This window comes from Triturus cristatus, chromosome 2_2 (genome assembly GCF_964204655.1).
Source record: "Triturus cristatus chromosome 2_2, aTriCri1.1, whole genome shotgun sequence".
Classification (NCBI taxonomy): Eukaryota; Metazoa; Chordata; class Amphibia; order Caudata; family Salamandridae; genus Triturus; species Triturus cristatus.
In genome coordinates, this window is record NC_140582.1 from 73,948,987 (window position 1) to 73,973,048 (window position 24,062).

Below are 24,062 nucleotides of genomic sequence, written 5' to 3' on the forward strand. Positions count from 1 at the left end.
ACTTTCTGACAAGGCAGTTATCGCCGTGCTGCCTAAACCTGGTAAATATCCTCTGCTGTGCAGTAGCCGTCTAGTTATTAAATTGTGATATCAAAATATTAGCCAGCATCCTAGCGTCCCGCCTCCGCAAAGTCTTACCTTCTCTAATACACCACACTCAAGTCGGCTTTGTCCCGGGGCGTTCCTCTCAGAATCACCTCCGTACGTTAGCTCATACGTTGTGGTCTGCTAAACACCTCTCAGAGTATGCATTAGCCCTTTCACTTGATGTAGAAAAAGCGTTCGATCGCATTGAGTGGGAACATCTTTTTACAATAATGCAACGATTTGGATTAGGTGATCAATTCATAACTAAAGTCCGCTTATTATACGACAATCCTTCTGCTCAGGTGAATTGCGGTGGTTTTCTATCTGATGCATTTCCGATTCGGAGAGGAACGCACCAGGGTTGCCCCCCTATCCCCCCTTCTTTTTCTTTTAGCAATGGAGCCGCTAGCTGCCACAAATCGCCAATCTGCTGAAGTCATAGGTGCACTCCTCTAAATTGGACATTCTAAAATCTACTTATACACAGATGATATTCTACTTACTCTTACAAATCTCCCTCGATCTCTTCCGTCCCGCCTTCAAATCATTAATGATTTCTCAAGGCTGTGGTATATGGCTTTCCTTTTCATTGGCAGTCTACACGCCTCAAGTACTTAGGAATTTTAGTTAATAAGGGTTTGGAAAACATGGTTACAGACAATTTAGATCCTCTGCTTTCTCAAATACAGCGTGACTTTGACAAATGGAAAACTTTAGGGCTATCTCTTTGGGGCAGATTTCAAGCTATAAAAATGGTCACACTTCCGCTTTTTATCTATATTTTAGGCATGCTTCTCCTTCAGATCCCTTTACTTACGCTTCGATCAATAGATTCCAAGATTAAGACCTTTATATGGGGTTCAGCTAGACCACGCCTTGCAATGGTCAAATTAAAAGCCCACCAATTATATGGAGGAATGGGTATCCCATCTATTGAACACTATTCCCTCGCCCTGCACATTTCTCAATTCTCTTACTTCTTGCCAGGAACCGAAGATATTCCGTAATGGGTTTATATTGAGCGCCATCTTTTATCCATGGACTCAGGTCTCCCTCTTTTGTATGGCAACGGTTCTAGTCTTTCTGATCCCAAAAACCAGATTTTATCAGTTATGCATAAATCCTGGCAAAGAGGACATCGTTTATTAGATTCAAACTCACGTATCCATATCAAGAATCCCTTGTGAAATAATTCAGGTATACGTATTAATGCTCGTACTTTATCTTGGCCTTTGTGGCAAGCAGCTGGCATCCACTCTCCAGATCAACTTCTTCATAATGGCGATTTCAAACCCTTTTCACAATTAAGGGAGGAATTTAATCTTCCTATACAACATTCTTCTAAATACCTTCAACTACAACAATGTTTGAAGAAACATTTGGGGTCTCCCCCTTGGATGCTTCAAGTATTTCCAATATTATCCTACTTAAATATATGGGGGGTACATAAAGGAGTGACTTCTGGGCTTTATAAAAACCTTTAAGTTTCACCTATTTTCATAAACCCTCTCTCATAATCTTCAAATTAAATGGCAACTCCGTTTATCTACTTCTTATACAGCTACTGAATGGGAACACATAGTGGGGGGTTTACATAAAGAAGCCCGTGAAGCAAGGCTTACATTTTGTATATTTAAAATTCTCCATGACTGGCACTGGTCACCAGTTAAACTACATAAAGCTGGTCTACTTTCACACACCGATTGTTGGAGGTGTTCCGCCTCTGCATGTGACACAACTCATATTATTTGTGAATGGCCAAAAATACAGCCCTTTTGGACCTTTGTTGGTAAAACCTTACATTCGACAATGCCCTTACATCTACCATTGACGCCTACTAACATTCTTTTACATGATTTACGTCATTCTCCAAAGCTCTCTAAACCACAAATTCGTCTCTTCCATACTGCGGTGGCTACAGCCAAAATGTGTGTTCTGCACCATTGGAAGTCATCATACCCCCCCCCCCTCACAGGAAGAATGGTTAGTGGCAATGATGCAGACTGCTTTACATGAACGTACGATCTATAACCTCCAGGATCAAGCTGATATGTTTCTCCAGACCTGGTCTCCTTTCCTAAAAGCTGAAGTTGATGATACTGCTAACTCCTCTGTTTCTCCTAACACACCCAGTCAAGCAGACTAATTCGCTGTTTCACATCTCTGTACATTAAGTTTTTCCCATCTCCACTTGTTTTATTTCTTTCTTTCTTCCATCTTACCATATCCCTTTACCATTCCTTTCCCTCCCCTTCTATCCCTCTTCCCTCCCACTACTTACTCTGGCTCCACTCCTCCACATTATTCTTCAAGTTTACTATCTTCCTCTTATCTTTTTCTTTTCCTTTTCCTTCCTTATATTATTCCACTAACCTTTTCCAAACCATTGTGTCTTAAACCTTGCAAGGTGAGTATTTTTCCATTATAGCACTTTTCCCTATTCCTATCACGATGATCTTATGTTAAGTTACTGTCTCATATTTATATTTGATTCATTTATATTTTATCTATTTATAATATGTTATATCACTTTTTACCTATATCATTTTCACTATTTATCAATTTATTTAATTATTTATATACAACATACCTACTTATATATTCCATATTTATTCATCCATATGTATCACAAATACTATGTATCCAATGTTACCTTTTATTCTTATAATCTTTCTCAAGTATTTATTATTAATTCATTGCTCTTACCCATTTTTTACCATGTATTCTATTACAAAACTTAATAAAGCATTTCAACACAAAAAAAGAAATAGCATACATCATATCAGCCCAGCTTACTTGTTTCTCAGTTCTTAAATGGGCCTAGTGAACAGCTACCTGTCGGCACTTTACATTTCCTTTCAGTTGATGGACCCCTCTATTGAGATGCTGCATAACAGTGAGCTAAAATGTTTGATTTTTTAAGACAACTTTTAAAGCAAGTAAGAACTCTGTCCACTCCAAAACCTCGATCAAAGGCTCTGTCAGTTGACACGCCCTAGGTTTTGTTTTCGAAAGAATATATAGCCTTCAAGATAACACCAATATTTTTAACTAATGTATGTCAGGCCTTCACCTAAGGCAGCTTGTGCAGTTTCTTGTTCTCTTTCCACCTCCATATCACCAAATGTATCTAATTCTGAGGAAAGCATGCACAGCTATTCCTGTCAACGAAGAGATATCCGTGGGGTCGGTGGACATCTCTGGATTTGGCAAGTGGAGGACCCATGGGCTGGCAGAAGTACTGTCCTTCTCGATCCTGACAGTGGGGAAGGACATTAGTAAACTCAGTGGGGCCGATTCACAGAACTAATCTGAGACAAAATCCTAAACTTACTACTTTTGGTATTCACAGAAGGCATTTAGTAGTAGTAAAGTTATGATTTTGTCTTAAGTTTGACTTATGACAGACTTAAGACAAACTTAAGACAAACTTAAACTTAGGACAGACTTAAGACAAACTTAGGACAGACTTAAGACACAATCCTAACTTTACTGCTACTAAATGCCTTCTGTGAATCCCAAAAGTAGTAAGTTTAGGATTTTGTCTCAGATTAGTTCTCTGAATCGGGCCCAGTATGTCAAACTCTAAATCGGTCCCTAAATCTTTACTTCGCTTCTGTGCCATATAAACCCTATTGTCAAAGCCCAAAGTCATTTGATGATGGATTGTGAAGAGCTATTTGAAAAGGCCACTAGACAGTGGCTTATTGATTTTGAAAAAAAGTCTTTAAACGTCTGTACACCAGGTCTGATTTATTATGAAAACCTTTTGGTAAAGCCAATAGACAGTGGCTTATTAATTTTGACCACCTGTTATCAAAACCATTAGGTATAGGTATTTTCTATTGTATATAGTAAGTATTACACAACTTGTTGCTTCATTTATATTTCCAAATGTAATTTAGAGCTGTCTATAAAATAAAGTAATTTTTTTCCTTTTTAACGTATAAGTAGGGAACTCACCACCCTGCTCAGCACCTCTATCACCACCGCAACATTTCTCGATGCCTGGAAACATGCCACTACTCATAAACTTCTCAGCCCACCCCAGCAAACTCAAAAACTACCAGTCAATCTCCCTACTCCCATTCCCAGTGAAGGTACTGGAGAACAAGCATATCATGACATTCCTGGAGCAGAACCAGCTACTTGATGCCTCTCAATCTGTCTTCTGCAGCAATTCACAGCATGGAAACCAACCTGATCGTAGCCACTGACAACATTCGAACCTTCCTCAAATGAGAAGGAACAGCAGCTCTGATCCTCCTTGACCTCTCAGCAGCCTTTGACACTGTATCCCACCACACCCTGATCAAAAGTCTCCACTGCATCGGCATCCAAGGTGATGTGCTCAGATGGATTACTTCCTTCCTCACTGAAAGAACCCAGAGGATCCACCTCCTACCTTTTACCTCCGAACACAAGATCACCCGGGTTCATCTCTTAGACCCACGCTCTTCAATGTATATATGACCCCGCTGGCCAACATCGCCAGATTCCGCAGTCACAGCATAATTTGCTACGTAAACGACACCCAACTCATCCTCTCACTCACCTGAGACCCCACCACCACCAAAACCAACTTCCAGAGATGCATGACAAGCGTCACCGACTGAATGAAGAAGAACTGCCTGCAGCTGAAAACAGACATGACTGAAGTACTGATCTTCGGCAACAGCAGCAAAGCATGGAATGACTCCTGATGGCCATCAGACCTAGGACCCGCCCCCTACTCCCGACCACGCCAGAAACCTCGGAATCATCATTGACAACAAGCTCACCATGAAATCACAGATCAACTCCGTCTCCTTCACCTGCTTCATCACTTAGCGCATGCTACATAAGATCTTCAAGTGGCTTCCCCTACACGTGAGACGCACTGTGAGACAGGCCCTCATCACCAGCTGACTGGAATAGGGCAAAGCCCTCTACATAGGAATCACTGCACACATCCTACAGAGACTTCAGACCATACAGAACGCTGCAACCAGACTCATCCTCGGTCTTCCCAGATGAACCTGCATCACACCCCACCTCAGGCAACTCTACTGGCTCCCCGTATAGAAGAGATGCAAATTCAAGCAGCTGGCCAATGCACACAAAGCTCCATACAACCAAGGACCCACCTACATTAACCAGCACCTGAACTTCCACCAATTGTCGAGAAGATTACACTCCGCTTTCCTCTCACTTGCACATACTCTCCGCATCAACTAAAGCAGAAGTGGAGGACGCTCCTGTAGCATCCTCCCCAGCATGGGTACTCGTAAATGACTTCACCACACAGGGAGCTTTGTATTACACGTCTTTATTCCTGTGCATGTAACTGCGAACTCAACGTTCTAAACATGAACTCTATTCACCACACCCAAACACTTACGTCATAGTTCTACTGAGTCCATCAGGAACACAAAGGGTCTTGTGATTGATGACTCACAAGACACTACATATCCCCCTTTTAAAAACTACATTTGGTAACATACATATATATATATATATATATTCACTGAAAAAGCCATAGGTTTCAGGCACGTTATAGTTAGAAATTAGCATTTAAAAAACCTTAGAAATTCACTGAAAAAACCATAGGTTTTAGGGAAAGTCATAGTTAGTTGGACATTTCACTCGTACAAAACCAGTGAAATTCCCCGTTATAGTTAGTTCAGCTAACTATAACTCACGCCCCCCCAATGCACTGCTGATGACGCCACATATTACATCACTCATGACATGGTCAGTGACATCACTGATGACATCACTGATGACATCTCAAATGACATCACTGATGACATCATCCATGTGATAATTTGATGCATCTTCTCACACCATAATGTGTGGTGGTCCCTGGGGCTCGGGGGTCCGTTACGGACCCCCGCATATACATACTTAGTTCCCCGGGAGTTGGTGGTCCCCGGGGCGTGTGGGGAGGCTCGAGCCACCCCACACAGGTTTTTTTTTTTTTAAAACAAGCCCCGCAGTATGGTGGTCCCCGGTGCTGCGGGGGGAGGTGTGTGCCCCCTCCAAATATTTAAGAAAAGCCCCGGGGGTGGCGGTTTCCTGGGCTTGGGGGGCCTTGGAGGCCCCCCACACATTAAAAAAAACAAGCCACGGGGGGTGGCGGTCCCCAGGGCTGCGGGGGGCCCCCCTGGGCCTCTGCAATTACAATATGGCATGCCCCCGGGACTTGGCCCACCCGGGCGCTAAATAATAACTAAGCGCTTCCTTTTTTTTAATTTTCTCGGCAGGATTCGCGGATCCTACGCGACTTGTGCAGCTTTTAAAAAAATATGCTTTTTTGGGCCCTGGGAGTCCTTGTGGGACCCCCTGAGCAGGCCTAGGGGGTCAGGGTTTTTCTACCCTGCCCCCTTTCCTTGTTTTGCACCTTTTTTCTGTTTTCTTGAGACTCGGTTCTACCGAGTCACAAGATGGCTGCCAACACTTCCTGGTTTGGAGTGTTGGCAGCCAATTAAAATGAAGCTCGTGGTCGTGAGGGTTCGCGGATCCACCGCGCCCCTAGATATCGATATTTGTTTTTTTGCAATTTCTTAGCAACTACTGAACGGATTTACACCATTTTTAAAAAGGTCACTTTCTGAACCAAGCACTACCTTTTTGCAAACTTTTGGGTAATTCTGTTCAGCAGTTCGGGCTGTAGCCCGTCCCAAAATTTCCTGTGGAAATTAACATGGGGAAAACGCGTTTTGGGACCCCCATTTTTTCTCAGCCCCCGCTTGACAAATCACCCCCAAACTCTGAGGATAGTAACTGACCTGGATAGACTTTTTTGGGGAGAATTTCGCAAAGATTCGTCAAACGACGCCAAAGTTATTAGCAAATCAAAAAATGCTTTTCCTATGGAAAATAGGTTCTAACAATAACTACCTACTGGCGACCGGCAGTAGGATATATATATATATATATATATATATATATATATATATATATATATATATATATATATATATATATATATATATATATATATATATATATATATATATATATATATATATATATATATATATATATATATATATATATATATATATATATATATATATATATATATAACAACTTCTCAATAAGTCATAGTGGGGCTCTGACCAAACACCCATATTGTGTCCTCTGAGGCTGGGACGAGAGAAGAGAAGCACCCATGACTGGCGCAGGTGATGTAGGGACAGGCGCAGTCAAAGGGCTCTGCATAATCTCAATTGAACCAGTCTCATCTCTGACATCAGGTACTGGCGAAAGATGAGGCAGATGCCTGAAGCGCGAAGGATCTCTTGTAAAGGACTTTCCAGGATGGTGAGCAGTCGCCACACATCCTTTACTAGTCACAACTTTGAAAGGTTTAGCATCAAAGAGAGCATCAGATTAGCATTTTCTCTATTGTCACACCAATACTCAATCACCTTAATTAAAAGTAATGTTTTTGCCGCTTTGATGCTTGTCGGCATATACTTTTATCTTTGGTTACGGCACAAGTCTGTTTGATGAAGTTTACCATCTGTTGTAGATCTTCTGTTGGTCCATTGTGGTAACGCTTGCTCGTCATGACTCTCCCGAACATCGGGTGGCAGGACTTTCACTTCTCGTTGAATTAGGAGTCGACTGGTAAGCTTGAAGAGCAGCTTGGAGAGCAGACTTCAGATCAAGCTTCTCCAGTGTAGCATGTTGGACGGGCTTTTTAAGTGTGCACATAAAGCATTCAACACTGCCATTGATTGTGGCCAAAGAGGTGTGCTTTTCTGATGCTTCGCATTGAGATGATTAAGGAAAGTCTCTGAATTCTCAACTGTTGAATGGTGGGCCATTGTCAGACTTTAGAATTGAAGGACACCCCATGTTGCAAAAATGCCATCTAATCTCTTGATTAGTCTTTCTTGAGTGGTCGATGAAAGGTCTTCTAACAATGTAAAACTGAAGTATTCATCGATGACCACCATCAGGTGATGTCCATTGTCAAGAGGACCAAATAAAGCAACAGCGATTCTCTCCCATACATGTTTTGATGAATCAGATTTATTCAAGGTTTGTTGCTTTATTTTGGGGGATAAGCAATTGCACAAATGACAGACCATCTACTCTCTTCCAATTCTCTTATTAAGATGAGGAAACTAAACTCGATCTCATAGAGCTCCTTTCTTGGCAAAAATTCCATGATGTCCTTCATGGGCCACTTCAATTATTCGTTGTAGCAGAGTCTCTGGTATGACAATTCTTGAACCTCATAAGACAATACCTTCTTCAGTAACAGACAGTTAATCTTTCACATTTTTTAACTTTTGATATTCGTTGTCACTTGCGAAATGTAGACTGTGTTGTTTCCAGGATTGATGTGCAATAATGTCTTTTAACATCAACATGTCACTATCTTTGTTCATTGCAGCAATAATTCTTTCTAATGAAATAGTAGCAGTTGTATTGAACTTTACAATGAAGTTAATGTAGGATTCAGCCACTTTGGAAGGGTCACAGGGGCACTGGAACTCGTGAAAAATAGTCAGCAGGGTCTTAATCTTTTCCTGGTTGGTGCCTCGATAGTGTGGTCATATTCCTGTAGTCACAAACCCCAACCTTCAATTCTAGGAGGCATCTTAGCTTTTAGGTTGCCAGAGATGGTAAACAATGCTTGACGATCCATTAGAACAGTGAAAAGTTTTCCATATAAGAATACATGGAAATGTTCGGAAGCCCACACCACTGCTAAACATTCTTTTTCAGGTTGTGAGTAGGCACGTTCAATTTGTGATAAACTTCTACTTGCATATGCCACAATATGTCTTTGAGCGTTTGGGTGCCCACTGTGTTGGGCAAGGATCTCTCCCAACCCAAACGGGCTAGCATCAACAATGACCCCTGTGTGAAGTTTTGGATCAAAATAGGCCATTTCAGTGGCATTCGCAATTTCATGCTTGATTTTTTAAAAACCTTTTTCACATTCATTTGACCAGTAAAATAAAGCATTCCTTTTTGTTAAGTCTCTTAAGGGAGCACTTTCTGTGGCAAACTCACGTATATATTGAGAACAGTAACTTGCCATGCCAAGGAATGAACATAATATGGTAGCATCTTGTGGGGGATAGGTGGCTGCCAAAGCTTGTACTTTAGCTGGATCCGGCGTCATACCACTATCAGAAAAGATATGTTCACAGAATTTGAGTTTTGTTTTTGTGGAACTCATGTTTTTCAGCATTCAAGGTTAAACCTGCATCAGCAAGTAAACAAAACACTTGTGTATGGGCAGTATCATGTTCCTTTTGTGTAGCTCCGAAAACTAATATGTAACCACTGTAATTGAAAACGTTCATGACAGGCTGTAAAATACGTCGAATGACATTTTGAAAAAGATCCAATAAATGCACTGTGTCGGTCTGGCTTCATGTCTCCCTCTGCAAAGGAAGACACAATGCCAAACTGGCACAGTGCATTTATTGGCTTTTGATTTCACACCCTGGATCAGTGGGTGATACCTTCTTGCACCCTAAAACACTAAATATTTTGACCACCCATTGCAGAACTGAAGAGTGCAATTAATCAATAAATATTAGTTGTCTTAAAAATTGTTTATATCTGAACAAACCAATATGGGTAGAAAAAGTGGTAATGTTCCTGCAATATTCTTAGATTTCCAAATGATGAAACTCTTTGTTCAGATGAAGGCGAGAGAAGACTTTGGAACCATTTAGCTGTGTGATAATTTTGGCAATGTGCGAACAGAGATGTCGTTCTCTTTCACTTGCCTTGTTGGTTTACACATATCAACACAGATGCGTACAGCTCCTTCACAGTTCCTTTTTGGCCATTGACTAAGGGCGAAACCCACAGAGTTGCACCAGTAGATCGCTCAATGATATCATGCTTTAGTAATGTCTCAAGCTCTTTCTCAACAGCTTCTTGAAGATGAACTGCAATTCATCTATGTCTTTGAGCAACAGGCAGTGGCGTAGTAAGGGGGGTGCCATGGGTGCGGTCCGCCCCGGGTGTCATCACTGAGGTGGAAGATAAAATTGCAAAATATGTGTTTTAAACACAAATTTTTGACATTTTGTCAAGCCGGGGGTGACAAGAAATCACTGAGGGGGGTGACAAAATGGCAATAATAGTTGTTTTAAACACATATTTTTGCAATTTTGTCAAGCCGGGGTGACAAGAAATCTTCTGCACCGGGTACCACCTGACCTTGCTACGCCACTGGCTACAGGACAAACGTCCTCATTGATATGCAGTTGTACTTTCATGGTTTTATGTTTTCTCAATCCATGAAACAACGACGGAGATTGACTTACTACTTCGTGATGAGCATTCATGCTTTAGTTCACAGATGTCAGTCCCATATCAGCAGCAGTATTGAAACTGAATAAACAGGCACTTGATGCAGTATCTTGAAGTACATGAATGGGTGCTTGTACTTTTGTCCTTTTGTGTTTCATGCTTGCCACAAATGAACCTTGACTCTTTAATGGTGATGAAGCAGCCCAGGTATACACTTTAGTCTTTGATGGTGTGAGGCAGGGCAATGGAGTTCATTGTTTTTCTCTTCAGGCATAATGTTTATCGATGCACCACTGGAGATAATAAAAGGTATGGAGCAACTGTCTACTTTTAGTGTAATTTTCGGACAATATTTGATTATACTAGTTGACTTTCCGTTGACTCGTATTTTTCTTGGTATGTGACCAGTCTGACATGTACACTTTTTTCAAATGTAAACATTAACATCGCACATCTGTCTTCCTCACAGTCAGTTGACAGGGAAACAGAAGAACTCTTGGACAATGATTTTGAGGATGATCGACTTCGTTTGGTGTCGATTTTCCTCAACTGGTGTTGCCGCTTGGCCTTGTGGGCGTACATAGATTGTCGCTTCTGGAACATTCGAGAGTCCGTTTTGTTTTTCTCTTCATGACGCACTAAGGTTTCCTTCGCCTTGCAAACCGTTACAAAATGATTCTCCTTGAATACTTGTCTAATGGCCGGACATTTACCTTCGTGTGGAAACGAAAATCCACATCTAAAGCACAGTTTCTTTTTCTTTGACATCACTTTGTGTCCTTCAGTTTCTGCTTAATTTTCACGTTCATGACTGACTCATTATGGTCACCACCAGCCTCCATTTCAGTTGCTTGTCGATCAGCATGTTCCTCAGTTCTAGTAGTTATGAGAACTGGCTCCAGACTAAGGGTTTCTTTCAGCATCGCCGTCTGAATGAATTTGACAGACATCCGTCAATAATTCGGAGTGTATAGATACTTCATCATTGAAGTCATTCAACTTACAGTGTTTGATGAGCCTATCAAGTCTCTAAACAAATTTGATTGTTTCACCAGATTTTTGTCATTCCTGACTGAAAATATATCTTTCATAATCAACATTCGGCAGAGGATTAAACTTGAGATTTAACTCTTCTTTGATTTGCCAATATGTGACTTTGTCAGTTTGCGGTAATTTCGTTATTACCTCTTTTACTCTCTCACCAGCAAGGTTTTTGAGGTATTTGACAATCTTGTTTTGTCTGTTTCTTCCAGTGCATCAGTGAAATCATCAAACGTTTCTATCCAGGCAGTCCATCCGTCACCAATATTCAGTTTTTTAGCAGTGTCGAATGGAGGTGGTGGTTTCAGGGAGGCCGCGGCTGTATATGCAATTGCGGAACTTACTGATTTTGAGAGTCTATGCTGCTCATCTGGACTTGCACCATTCATACCATCAGCAAAACCTTGCAAAGTGCTTGCTTTAGGGTTATTATGGCCAATCAAAATGGGTAGAGTTTATTTTCTAGTGGCCATTGGACCTTTTCAACTCGTGAAGGACTTTTGAGTTGTGCGGAACGCATCCAACACTTTCAGTAGTGTCCGCTTCAGGGATCAACAAATCAGTATTCACAATCCTGGGCATTCTACTTGGGTCACTGTACCCACAGTGGTGGTATGATGACTCTCTTTACTCAGCTTTTGGTAATTACAATAATTTCTCAACCTGGTTTTCACTACCTTTAGCGCTTTATGTATTTAGCTCTTTCGCTGCTTGCGCTTTCTTGCCCTTATCTGTCGCTGCTTCTAGCGCTTCTCTGTGCCTGGTTGTTTCCACCTTTAATGTTATTGTTCCATACAACTTGTAGCTCAGTCTTGCATAGTGCCACAGTACCTCTTTTATGGCCTTATTCACAGGTTTCTGGCCAACAATAAACAAACTTCTCAGTGAGGCTTCGGTTAACATCAAATGCTTCACAGTGGCTGGAGTTACGGTTTGACTCCAGATAGGCAAAACTTCGATCTTCACTCCGACTGTATGCATGAGAAGTTTGCTGGACCACAGAAAACTCTCTGAGAGAGCACTGTCGATCTTTGAGTAACATATCCGCTATCTCATCGCCATTTGTAGCATCATCCCCAGTCTGGGTACTCGTGAATGACTACGCCACACACAAAGCTTAATATTACACGTTCCTATTCCTGTGCGTTTAACTGCAAACTCAGCATCCTAAACAGTTGCGGCTCCTGGAGGGAGTGCTGCGGCGGTGCGCGCAATGTAATTCGTTTTATTTATTTATTTATGTACTTAACTCCGGTTGGCCAAATGCTGGTGTTTACTACCCCCCACCCTGTCCCACCCTGCCCCGCCCCACCGCCCCGCAGCACTCCCACCAGGAGCCGCAACTGATCCTAAACATGAACTCTATTCACCACACCAAACACTTACGTCATAATTCTACGGAATCCATTAGGAACCAAAATGGTCCCATCATTGCTAACTCACAAAACATGACAGCTCCTTCATCCACATTGCAGCATATATCTGGAACAGCCTACCCCTGTAACTCCGGACCATCATCTCACTTACGGAATTTCCAAATAGCCCTCAAGATCTGGCTGTTTGAATAATCCTCTGGAATCTGCGAGGGCCTGGATAACCTATCGGGTGATTAGCCGCGCTTTATTTATCCTGATTGATTGATTTATAAGCATTGGCTGGAGTGTTGGCATTATTGGGTGTTATATTGTCTATGATGACTTATGATGTTCAATCCCACACTACTTCCATGAGTAAACTTTGAGCCGCTCTGCCACATTACCATGAGAGTCAAGTGATAATGGAGTACTCTGTGCTCAGTTTTAGGCACAATCAAAATGTGGCTCTAGGAGACCAGAGGTAAATAAACAAATGAACGCAAATGGAGACCAGTAACCCTCGATTGCACTGCCCAAACCAGGACCCGTTACCACATTAATTTACTAAAAAGTCTAGATTCTCTTTAAGACACAGATGTGAGCATTATGCTACTTTTTCTTTGCTTCAACATTCAGCAGTGTAGACTTACAAGCTATAGTTTAAAGGAACTCTTGTGTGAAAGGGTATTTTGAATACATTTACCCGCTTGCTCTATCTAACAATTCAACATTCTCCTGTCACACCCTGGCCAGGTTCTCCTTTTTTCGTCAGCTGTCAACGCTATGAACAGTATCTAAATCCACAGTGTGGTAACACAAATCATTTTAGATTTATGTCTCCAGCTCTGAGTCCACCGTTTGAGAATCAGGACATGTTGCTAGACCCCAGGGGGCAGATTTATGAGCCCCTTGCGCCACTTTTGCGTCACTTTTAACATGGGAAAATTGACGCAAAAGTGGCGCAAGGGGCTCATAAATCTGCCCCCAGGTTTCATGTCTGGCGTAAAGGATGCAAACCTGCTACTGCTTTTGCGTCCTGTCTAGAACAGCAGAATAGATCTTACATATTCAGCTTGTATGCAAAAACACCCATGTGAAAAGGGCCCGAAGTATCTGACAAAGATCTATCAGGGAGCCCACACTCCAGTAACCACAGTAACCAGAGTCCACCAGATAGTGATGCCATTCAGAGCTCAAGTTGTGTAAACTTTGCTTAAATATTGAATAAACTTTTGTTTAATATTTTTTTTCCATTTTTCAATGGAACACAACCAAGGAAAATAAACGAAAAACAGTTTTTTCATGAAATGCTAGCCGAAGGACTCAGCATTCATAATCAAGTCCCACATGTAAGTGGCCATTTCCCACGCTAACATTTGGAAAAGAATACCAGAAATCAGGTGTGCACAAGTCTTGTGGCACAAAGAGACCTAGGTAAGATCAGCCTTCCCTGTATTTTCAACAGCAGCTTGTAATATTTCAACCAGGTGAACATATTTGTACAAATTAGAGGGGCAAAACTCAGACCACAATGATCTTTTGCTCTTAGGCCATACACCAGTCCATTTATTGAACACTCCCTGATGGGTTTTCCATGGTAAAGATCACAATTAGATCCTCTTTATTTATTTATAACATTTTAAAGAGCAGCTGTAAGCATACAGGTATCCTGACGCTGAGAGCTTCTCAGGGACGGATTGGTAATGCGGGCACTCGGGTATTGGCCAAAGGGCCGTTGTCTCAGTGCCCTCTATGGGCCGTTTTTTCCCCCCTTTCGCAGTCCCCAGAGAGCACTGGACAGGGAGAGGAAAGCAGCCTCGCTGTGCGCCCGTTCAACGATGATCAACTGTGGCCTCTCCTTGACCCCCTGCCCTGCCAAGGAATCACGCTGATGGTGGGCTGGGAAGGAGTGATTGTGTGCCAGAATCGGCCTCCCAGGGGAGCAGGTGTTGCTCAGGCCATTGAGCCATTTTTACCTCGGCCCCCCTGGGGCCCACGCAGCCCTGAAACAGTGTTTGCATTAACACCTCGCCCACAGCCCTTCACAGTCAGGGTATAGTGGGCGAGGAAGAATGGATCTCGCTGTGGGGGCTAGGTAATGTTGGGAACTGGCACCATCTTCACCTTAGTCTCCCCCCCACCCCCATGGATGGCCTAGCAGCTGTGTTTTTTGCTTTATCCCCTCTCCTACCAGGCCATTGCCCCGAGGCAGTGAAGGGCTGGGGAGGGCTGAGTAGTTTACAAATAGCTGGGGCCTCCCTGTTTTTCTGGTGCTCCTGCCCTGGAGGGCAGGGGAATCATTTTGTAATAGAAAGGGGCCTCGCTGCTTTTCAGATGCTCCTGCTCTGGAGGGCTGGGGAATAATTTTTTAAGAGAAAAATGACTCGCTGTTTTTCAGGTGCTCCTGTGCTGGAGGGCTGGGGTATCATTTTGTGATAGAAAGGTGCCTCCCTGTTTTTCTGGTGCTCCAGCCCTGGAGGGCAGGGGAATCATTTTGTAATAGAAAGGGGCCTCACTCTTTTTCAGGTGCTCCTGCCCTGGAGGGCTGGGGAGTATTTTTTTAAGAGAAAGGACCCTCACTGTTTTTCAGGTGCTCCTGCCCTAGAGGGCTGGGGAATAATTTTGTAATAGAAAGGGGCTTCGCTGTTTTCAGGTGCTCCTGCCCTGGAGGACTGGGGAATCATTTTTTAGGAGAAAGGGGCCTCGCTGTTTTTCAGGTGCTCCTGTGCTGGAGGGCTGGGGAATAATTCTGTGATAGAAAGGGAACTCTCTATTTTTCAGTTGCTCAGCTTGTAGGATATTGTCAACTTGGCCCTGTGTCCTTCCCAAGAACAATATCCTCCCACATACATTCCTTGTGTGTTTCATGAAAAGGCACGCCTGCGAATGTGGGCCACGCCCCATGAATGTGGGCCACGCCCGCGGATGGGGGCCCCGCACCGCGAATGTGAGCCACTTTTTTTGTCAGTGTCCGGGCCAAATTGTGATCCCAATCCGACCCTGGAGCTTCTATCGAGAGAGAGCAACTCTTAGTGTGATGCGAAAATGGTTAAACGGGGAAAAGCCAAGTTTTCAAGCTTTTCCTAAAGTACAGTAATTTATCTGAGGATCTAAGAGCCTCTCTACCTCAGGCTATCCCCGTCGCTGACCCAGTTCAGGAAGGATCCCAAGACCTGGCTCTTTGACTGAACCTTAGCACCCAATAGGGCCTGCTCCCCTGCCCCAGCCCAGCGCCTTGAGACCCTTGCGGGTGAGTAGTCGCACTTAAAAAATAGTGATAGATTGTTTGATTGAAGAGTAGCTGGCAGCTTGTTCCATAGCTGGGCTGCCTTGACCATTAAGGCTCACCCGCCCTGTCTTGGTTTTCAGAATTTTGTTACACGGGTAAGGTTCGCTGATGCTGAGCAGAGATTTCTCCCAGGGGTGAATCTCTTTAGTCTGTGTTGCGGGGCACAGGGCACTTGCCCTGAGGGCCTTGAAGACAATACACATAGATTTAAAGACTATCCTCAGTTTTAGAGGAAGCCAGTGAAGATCCTTCATCGCATTGGATGCAGACGATCTTCGAGGTCTGTTAAGGGCCAGTTTGGCCGCTGACGCTTCAACTCTGTATAATCTGTTAGATATTCAGGTGCTCCTAGTAGTAGAGTGTTTTGCAGTAGTCTGGCCCGCCTAATATTACGCTCGCACAATTTGTGCTTTTGCTTGGGCTGGTAGCCGAGGTAGAAGCTTCTTTAGGCTGCGGAGAAACACATAGCAGGTGCCCGTAACTTTGTTGACATGGCTCTCCAAAGACAGTTTTTTATCAAATGTGACCCCAAGATTGCGAACTGTGTCAGAATGTTACAGCTCTTCCCCGGTCGAAAGAGGCCAGAAATTAGAGGGTAGTGTCATGGGGATTTTGCTTGCAAGACAACAGAGAAACTTTGTTTGATCCCTGTTAAATTTAAGGGAGTTGGTGTTCAGCCAATATATGATGTCCGTCAAGCAATTCTGGAAGGCACCCACAACATTCTGCTGGTTTTTGTTGATGGACAGAATCAACTACATATCATCAGCCTAGTTGATCAGCCTAATATTGGAGGCTTTAATAAGAGTAATGAGTGGCATCATATAAATGTTAAAAAAGGAGTGCCGAACTCTGTGGAACTCTATGTTGGATGGTGTTAAAGTCAGACCCTTGAACAAACTTACACAGGAGCAGAATGCCAACAATTCCCAATGCCTCTTGTGGAACCCCTCTGTCATCCAAATTTACAGAATGACAGGTGTGCTCTAAGGGGGGGAAAGGGGATGGGGACAAAGAAGAGACTGCCTGATTCTCTCTAGACTTCTAACTTCTTATGGATGCGCCCTATCTTCTGACAAGAACCACTTGTCATTTGTTCTTGCTTCTTTTCTAGGTTGTTGTAGTTATAAACTGTAAGAAACACATTTAACATTTGTTCAAAAAATCTATATATCTGTATTTCTTAAATAAATATTATTCTTAGTGTCATGACTACATATCCAGAGTAAACGAGGATTGAGCCCCTCTGCTGTCGATGTATTACCATTAATATTATGTTCAAGTGGAATAACTTCTCTCCATTCTTTCCGTTTCCAAGAAAGAGTAGGTATTGGTTCCTCAATGATTTTATCAATAACTCGTTTCCTAAAGGTAGCCTTTTCTTTACAATTATTAGTTGCAGTTCTTTTCTTTGTTTTTTGAGAAACTCAAGTATAGACGCTAACCAATCTTTTTCAGACTGTAATTTCCAAAAACAAGAAACAGTTAATTTATTCACTTAGCTTTCTGTATGGACCTTCTGAAGTTTTCAGCCGCTGGCGTTTCCTGAAGGCCTTCGCTGCTCCCAGTTCTTTTTTGGTCTTCATAGCCTGTGGATGCGCAGGGACACTGGTCTGGTCTTCGGGCGGCTGCCGACTCTGACTCTACTAAATAGAACCTTGGAAGGAAACACTAGCACTGCGGTAAACAGAAAATAAGCGAGACTCTGCCGTACGCGATGGAAGAGAATCTCTACCGAGACACTACTCACTTGAACAGGTATCTCCTTGACTAGAAATTTGCAAAGGAACTAAACAATGCCTCCCGAAAATAAAGCCTCCACCTTATCTGACTAACTCGATGAGAGAAACAAAAGTACCTTCCTCACAGGGGACGAAACTTGGTGAAGTGCGCAGAGTAGAATTTTTGTGCACTGAACATTCTACTCTAGGCTTCAGTGGAAAACCTTGAAAACACTAGAGCAGTTTGGTACTGAGTGCATTTTGGCAGCCATCTTGGAATTCCTCAGATTCCATTTAACTCTCCATAGGTTGGATTTAACCATCCCTGAGGTGCCTGATTTTCCTTGAAGGAGGATTGCATTGAATGCCTTAACTCTGTTTCTCAGTGTCTTGGGGATGGTTTTGACTGGTAGGGGGGCAAGGCAACCACCTAGTATCGATCTGAAAGGTAGGAATGCATCCACTTCTGTACACTACTATTAACTCCAATCAAAGCTATTCTTGCTAGGAGGATTTTGTGGTTGACTGTGTCAAAGGTGGCAGACAGGTCAAGCAGTATCAAAACCGCCAACTGGCTGCTGTCCACCTTCATCCGAGTTCGGCCATAGCTAGGAGTAGGGCAAACTCAGTGCTGTGTCCTAGATTGAAACCAAACTGTTCCTCCTCTAAGAGATAATGGTCTTCCTCATATTGGGACAATTTTCTGCTAACAAAGCACTCTAGTATTTTACTGGGAAAGGTAGAAGTGAAATAGGCCTAAAGTTACTTAGGACCAAAGGGTCGGCAGTGAATTTCTTCAGAAGGGGAGTGACTATGGCCCTCTTCCACATCCGCGGTACAGTGCACGACTGCAGAGATTGATTGCATAGCTGCACTGTAGGAAAAATTAATTCATCTGCTTTCTCCTTCCAGAACCTGTGTGGTAGGAAGTCGAGGGGTGAACCTAATGAGGTGGACATAGCAATTGCTCGGAAGGAGTCCTCAGATATAACTTCAAAGATTTCAAACGTATACAAGAGACTATCAGAGGAGCTTGACCTTTCATGTGCCTCGGTGTTACATAACACCGGTACTTCAGTTTTGGAATGAGTTGGTGTGACTGTTGAGGTACTTCTATCAGGATGTATATTGCCAAGACCGGAATCAGCCGGCTGGGGAGAGCCTCCAATTTCCTCCAGAATCTTACTAATCTCCTCAAAGAAGTCAGCAAGATTGTCACAGAAAGCTTGAGAGGGTATAATTTCCTGTTTTAGATTAGATAATTCACATGAAATTTGGAAAACCTTCTTAGCGCTCTTTGGGGCAGCAAGAAAAGTATCGCCGTAGGAGTCAGCCAGTGCTTTGCAGACCTCTCTCTTGTATTAATTTAAAGAGTTTTTTGTCTTCTTCTGTGAAGGAACTGCACCATTTTCTTTCAAGTTTCTTACAGTCTTGTTTTGAAGTTTTTAGTGGTGCACTATACCATGGGGCACAGGGTTAATGACAAGTTTTTAGGTTAGTGAGGAGTATTTTATCTAGTGTTGCTAGGATTACTCTCTCAATCACTATGTATTTGTCCTCTACTGTTTTCATGGAGTCAGGTATATTGGATAGGTTGAAAACCCGTCCATGTGTTGGCCTGTTAAGTTTGTACCAAGCTCTTCCTTTTCTCGGTTTGGCTGTAACCGTCTTGGGAGTGTAAGGTTCCTTAATGTTGAGGTGAAAAGATATTAATGCATGGTCAGTCCAACATAAGAGTATCATATCTTCCATGGACATTAGCCCATCTGAAGAAAAAATAGGATCCCGGGTGTGTCCGCCCCAATGGGTAGGGCCTTGCATTAGTTGCTGAAGTCCCATATTTTCAAAGAAACCTTGCAGTTCCTTAAAAGGGAGTGATAGGCCCCCCTCCATCCACAGATTAGTAAAAAGAATTTGATTGAATGGGGGCTATATTGGAAATAAACTCTATGAGTGGTCGAAGATATGGGCTCCCGGGTCCTGAGGGTCTGACTGTAACACAGAACCCCACACAAAATGTACTTTCCGAAACCTACTTATCAATCTGCTTCAGTATCTCTCCAGCCCATTATAGGGCAATTTTAGTTACTTTCCCCTTCCAACCAACCACATCAGTAGTGACCTTCCTATTTCTAACAATTGTTTAAGAGGTTTGCTGCACGTGCAGGCTGTCCCAACCACCATACACATAATGCAAATATATTTTTTACCCATAGCAATGTGTCACTTCCAACTAAGGATTCTCGATCATTGCATAGGACCAGTCATGGACCAAAACCATATGGAAGGTACTGTACTAATTGCTAGAATGCAGGTGGGAGATACAAGCCACGTAGGAGGGCTATGGTAGGCACAGAGAGAAGAGAGCTGGGCTGGTCACTTAACTCACTGGGCTTTTCCCTTGGAGACTGGAGCCTTTAACGACCCATTTCTGAAAGAATCTCTGTCACTCTTTCCAGCTTCTGTGGTTTATTGCAGCAGGAACAGAAGAAGAAGATACAGAGAAAGAGACAAGAAAGAGGAGGGAAAGAGAGATACTGATGAATGAAAGAGTGGAAGGGAAAAGAAAAAAGATGGAGAGAAATTAGAGAAAGAGGTAGAAGAGAAAGAGTGGAGAGAACTGAAGGAGAGAAACAGAATGGATGTATGCAACGAGAGAGAGAACATTGAACATTTTTGCCAGAGCTGATTTTGGTTTCCAGCCCTACCTTTCCAGAGACAGGCATGATGTCTTCAAATTCCATACTGAGATATATAATCTCAATTGTCAAGAAGAACTCCCCGGGAATCTTGACTGGAGCATTCTATAAAGCATTGAGAAATGTTGGGAGAGTAACCATTTTGAGTAGGGCAGCGCTTATGAGGGAGTGGAGCAGTTTTCAATAGTGCTGGACACTTCGGCAAGATTTTGTTTAGCAGTGTTTCCAAATTACATTCGAGAAGCCATGGTCAGCCTTTTGTGATCCCAGTCCACAGGTACCAGAGTCCCTTGTGCTGCACCTGGAAGTGGAATATGTGCAGGGGCTAAGGACCCATTTGCCAGTCTCATGCACGATAGATGTTGTCTACTTAATCTGGAATCCACAATTATGGTCGAATTCCTGTAATATATGAAATCTTCAATTTTTAGTGAAGAGTGCCCTCATGTTAGCATGAACCACCTGACAAAGAAGTCTCACAGTTGCCTGACCCTTGTGTATTCTGAAATCCAGAAAGCTCAGAAGATGATATGGGTACACCCAGGGCCGGTTCTAGGATTTTCAGGTCCCTGGGCCAAAAGGGAATGTGAAGGCCCCTCTAATTTACATAAGTGACACAGCTCCGGAAGCTGCTTTGTGCAGACTTCTCCTGGGCTTCAGCTCCTCATCTTAGCCTCTTACAAGAACCTTTTACAGCTTCTATCGGGCTGAAAGTGTGAGAATTGCTTGTGGGCTGAAATTTAAAACTGTGGGGGGCATGGGAAAATGGGAAACCCGCAGTGTCTCTGAATGGTCTCCTTGCAATTGGGGCAAGAGGAAGTGTCTCCCTCCCATAGGCCTCCCGACACTATCCCTGAGAGACCCGGGGAGGAGGCCCCTCCCTTGGACCCTAATTGTAAGGAGACACCTTTCTTTCAGTTGGATCGGCTGGTAAACAAGAGGACAGACACCACCGGTGCGGTGCCCCCTGCTGGTGGGCTGAAGGCGAGGTCCTGGGCTGCTGCCCACACTGTCCATGCCTAGCGCCGGCCCTGGGTACACCAACAACATTTCCCAGCTTATGGACCCTTGCAACAGATGTGTGGTCATAGCCACATGATTCCTCAAAGTGCCGCATGATTCCTCAAAGTGTTCTTTTAGACAATTAAAATAATTGTGTCAATGCTCTTGGCTCTTAAGGTTGCAGACACTGGTTTAAGGACCTTAGTAAAGTCCCAGGAGGCAGAAGAGAGGCTAGATGTCAGGCTTCAAACTTCATAGACAGTCCATGCCCATAGATGCTGAAGGTATTTTTCATGTGGGGAAGAATTCAGCACTGCCAGGTATGCGTCTCTCAACCCACTTCTGCTAGCCAGTCTCCTGAGACAAGTAAATCTTAAACCAGATAGACATCCTCCATCTTGAAGAGTTGATAAGGTAGCTGGCCCATGAACTGTCATACATTCATCACCAGCCTAATTTCTGGAGATCATTTTTTCATTGCTAAGTTGCTTGGAAAATCAAGCGGAGGGGAAATTTTCAAATGAAACCCTTGCTGATCAAGTTTGCTATTTCCCTGCCACAAAAGAAATGAATGGGAGGAAAGAAAGATATAGATGAGCATTCCAACAAACTCGTACTGCATGGAAAACCCATATATCATGCCGAGTTTGTACAAACAAGGCTTCCGTACCTCCCAAAGGAGCTTGTTTGGGGTATAACACTCATACGACATGCATCCTCTTATTAGGAGGTGGGTCCACAAATTGGCGGTTTCATGACAGATTTCACGTGAGATTAGTGGCAATGGATAGACAGGTGCCTGCCCTGTGATTCTTGGAAGTACTCATTTAGCCCAACCTTCATCCTCCCCAGTGCACACCAATGCAACACGACAGGGAAAACCAACGGTCGCAGTTCACCACATTGCGAATGGATGGCCTGGTCATTTCCCACTGTTTGATTTGATTTGATTGATTTGGTAAAGCGCAACAGCTACCCCGGCAAAGGGGTGTCCCGGCGCTAAGAACAGACAAACTAATCTGAGGTGGGGGGGGAGGGGTAACTAGGCGGCAGGGAAGAGATGAGTCTTAATTGCTTTGCGGAAAGCAGGGAGGGAGTCAATAGTGCGAATGCTGAGGGGGAGATCGTTCCACAGTTTGGGGCCGAGGACCCCAAAGGAGCGGCCTCCAGTTCGGCAAAGTCGAAACCTAGGGATTGACAGGAGGAGTTGGTTGGTAGAGCGAAGAGCACGACCAGGGGCGTAGGGTTGGACAAGGCTTCGAAGCAGAGGGGGGCTTCCCAGTTTCACGATCTTAAAGATCATGACTAAGGCCTTGAATTGGATTCTGTGGTCCACGGGTAGCCAGTGGAGCTTGCGGATGGTGGCTCTGGCTGAGCACCTCCGTGGGAGGCCAACCAGCGTTCTAGCTGCCGCATTTTGAATGCGTTGGAATCTGGCTGTTTCCGCTTTATTAGCTCCCAACAGGAGGACATTAGCGTAGTCCAGGCGTGATAGAATGGTGGCCTGGATAATGAGCTGGCGGGCCTTGGCATCGAAGAGCCCAAGTATGGGCCTGAGGTTCCTTAAAAGGCCTATGCAGGTGGCTGCCACCTTTTTTGTGTGGGATTGGAAACTAAGGTTGGCATCAACCCAGATTCCCAGATTTTTCACACAGCTTTTGGGGAGTGGGGTGTTGCCTAAGGATGACGGCCACCAGTGCTCGTTCCAAAGGCTGATGTTACGGCCCAGGAGGAGCACCTCGGTTTTTCCGGCGTTGAGTTGGAGGTAGTTGTCCGTCATCCAGCGAGCCACGGCAGACATACCCCCTTTGAAGTTGGATGCCATGGCTTTCCGAGAGGGTGACAACCAACTGGGTGTCGTCCGCGTATGATACAAGCGTGAGCCCCCATTCTCTAGCTACGTCCGTGAGTGGCTGGACGTATAGGTTGAAGAGGGAGGGGCTCAGCGCTGAACCCTGTGGAACCCCCTGAGCGATGGGGTGAGGTTTAGAGAGGTAGGGAGGGGGGGGCAGACACCTTGAATGATCTATCCTTGAAAAAGGATCGGAACCATGCAAGTGCCGGGCCAGTCACACCGGTAGTCTCCAGACGTTCTAGCAGGATGCTATGGGATACCGTGTCAAAGGCTGCGCTGAGATCGAGGAGGATCAGCGCAGCACTATGACCGGCATCTAGAATCATCCGGAGACGCTCCGAGGTGGCTAGTAGGGCAGACTCCGTACTGTGGCCTGCACGGAAGCCATTTTGGGAAGGGTCCAGGATTCCGTGATTGTCCAGGTGTTTCGACAGAGACTCATTTACATGGGTTTCGGCAATTTTGGACATCCATGGGAGAAGGGAAATGGGCCGAAAGTTTTCTGGCTTGGTGGGGTCCAGGGTGGGTTTTTTAATTATCGGTGATACCCATGCTTGTTTCCAAGCAATGGGTACGAGACCTGTGGCGAAGGAGATGTTGAGGATGTTCAGCATGGGGGATGAAAAGAAGTCCATTGAAGACATGAAATGGGAAGGGCTCATGGGATCCGCTGGAGAGCCAGACTCCACTTTCTTGCCTAGTTCCGACCCTGGTCACCAAAGAGGGATAACAACT

At 43.9% G+C, this 24,062-nt stretch overlaps 1 protein-coding gene across 1 annotated transcript in view; it reads left to right on the forward strand.

Moving 5' to 3' along the window:
* Positions 1-24,062, forward strand: part of LOC146861876 (alpha-2-macroglobulin-like) — a 1,085,963-nt gene that overhangs the window by 662,781 nt on the left and 399,120 nt on the right. The gene's annotated exons all lie outside the window — the stretch shown is intronic.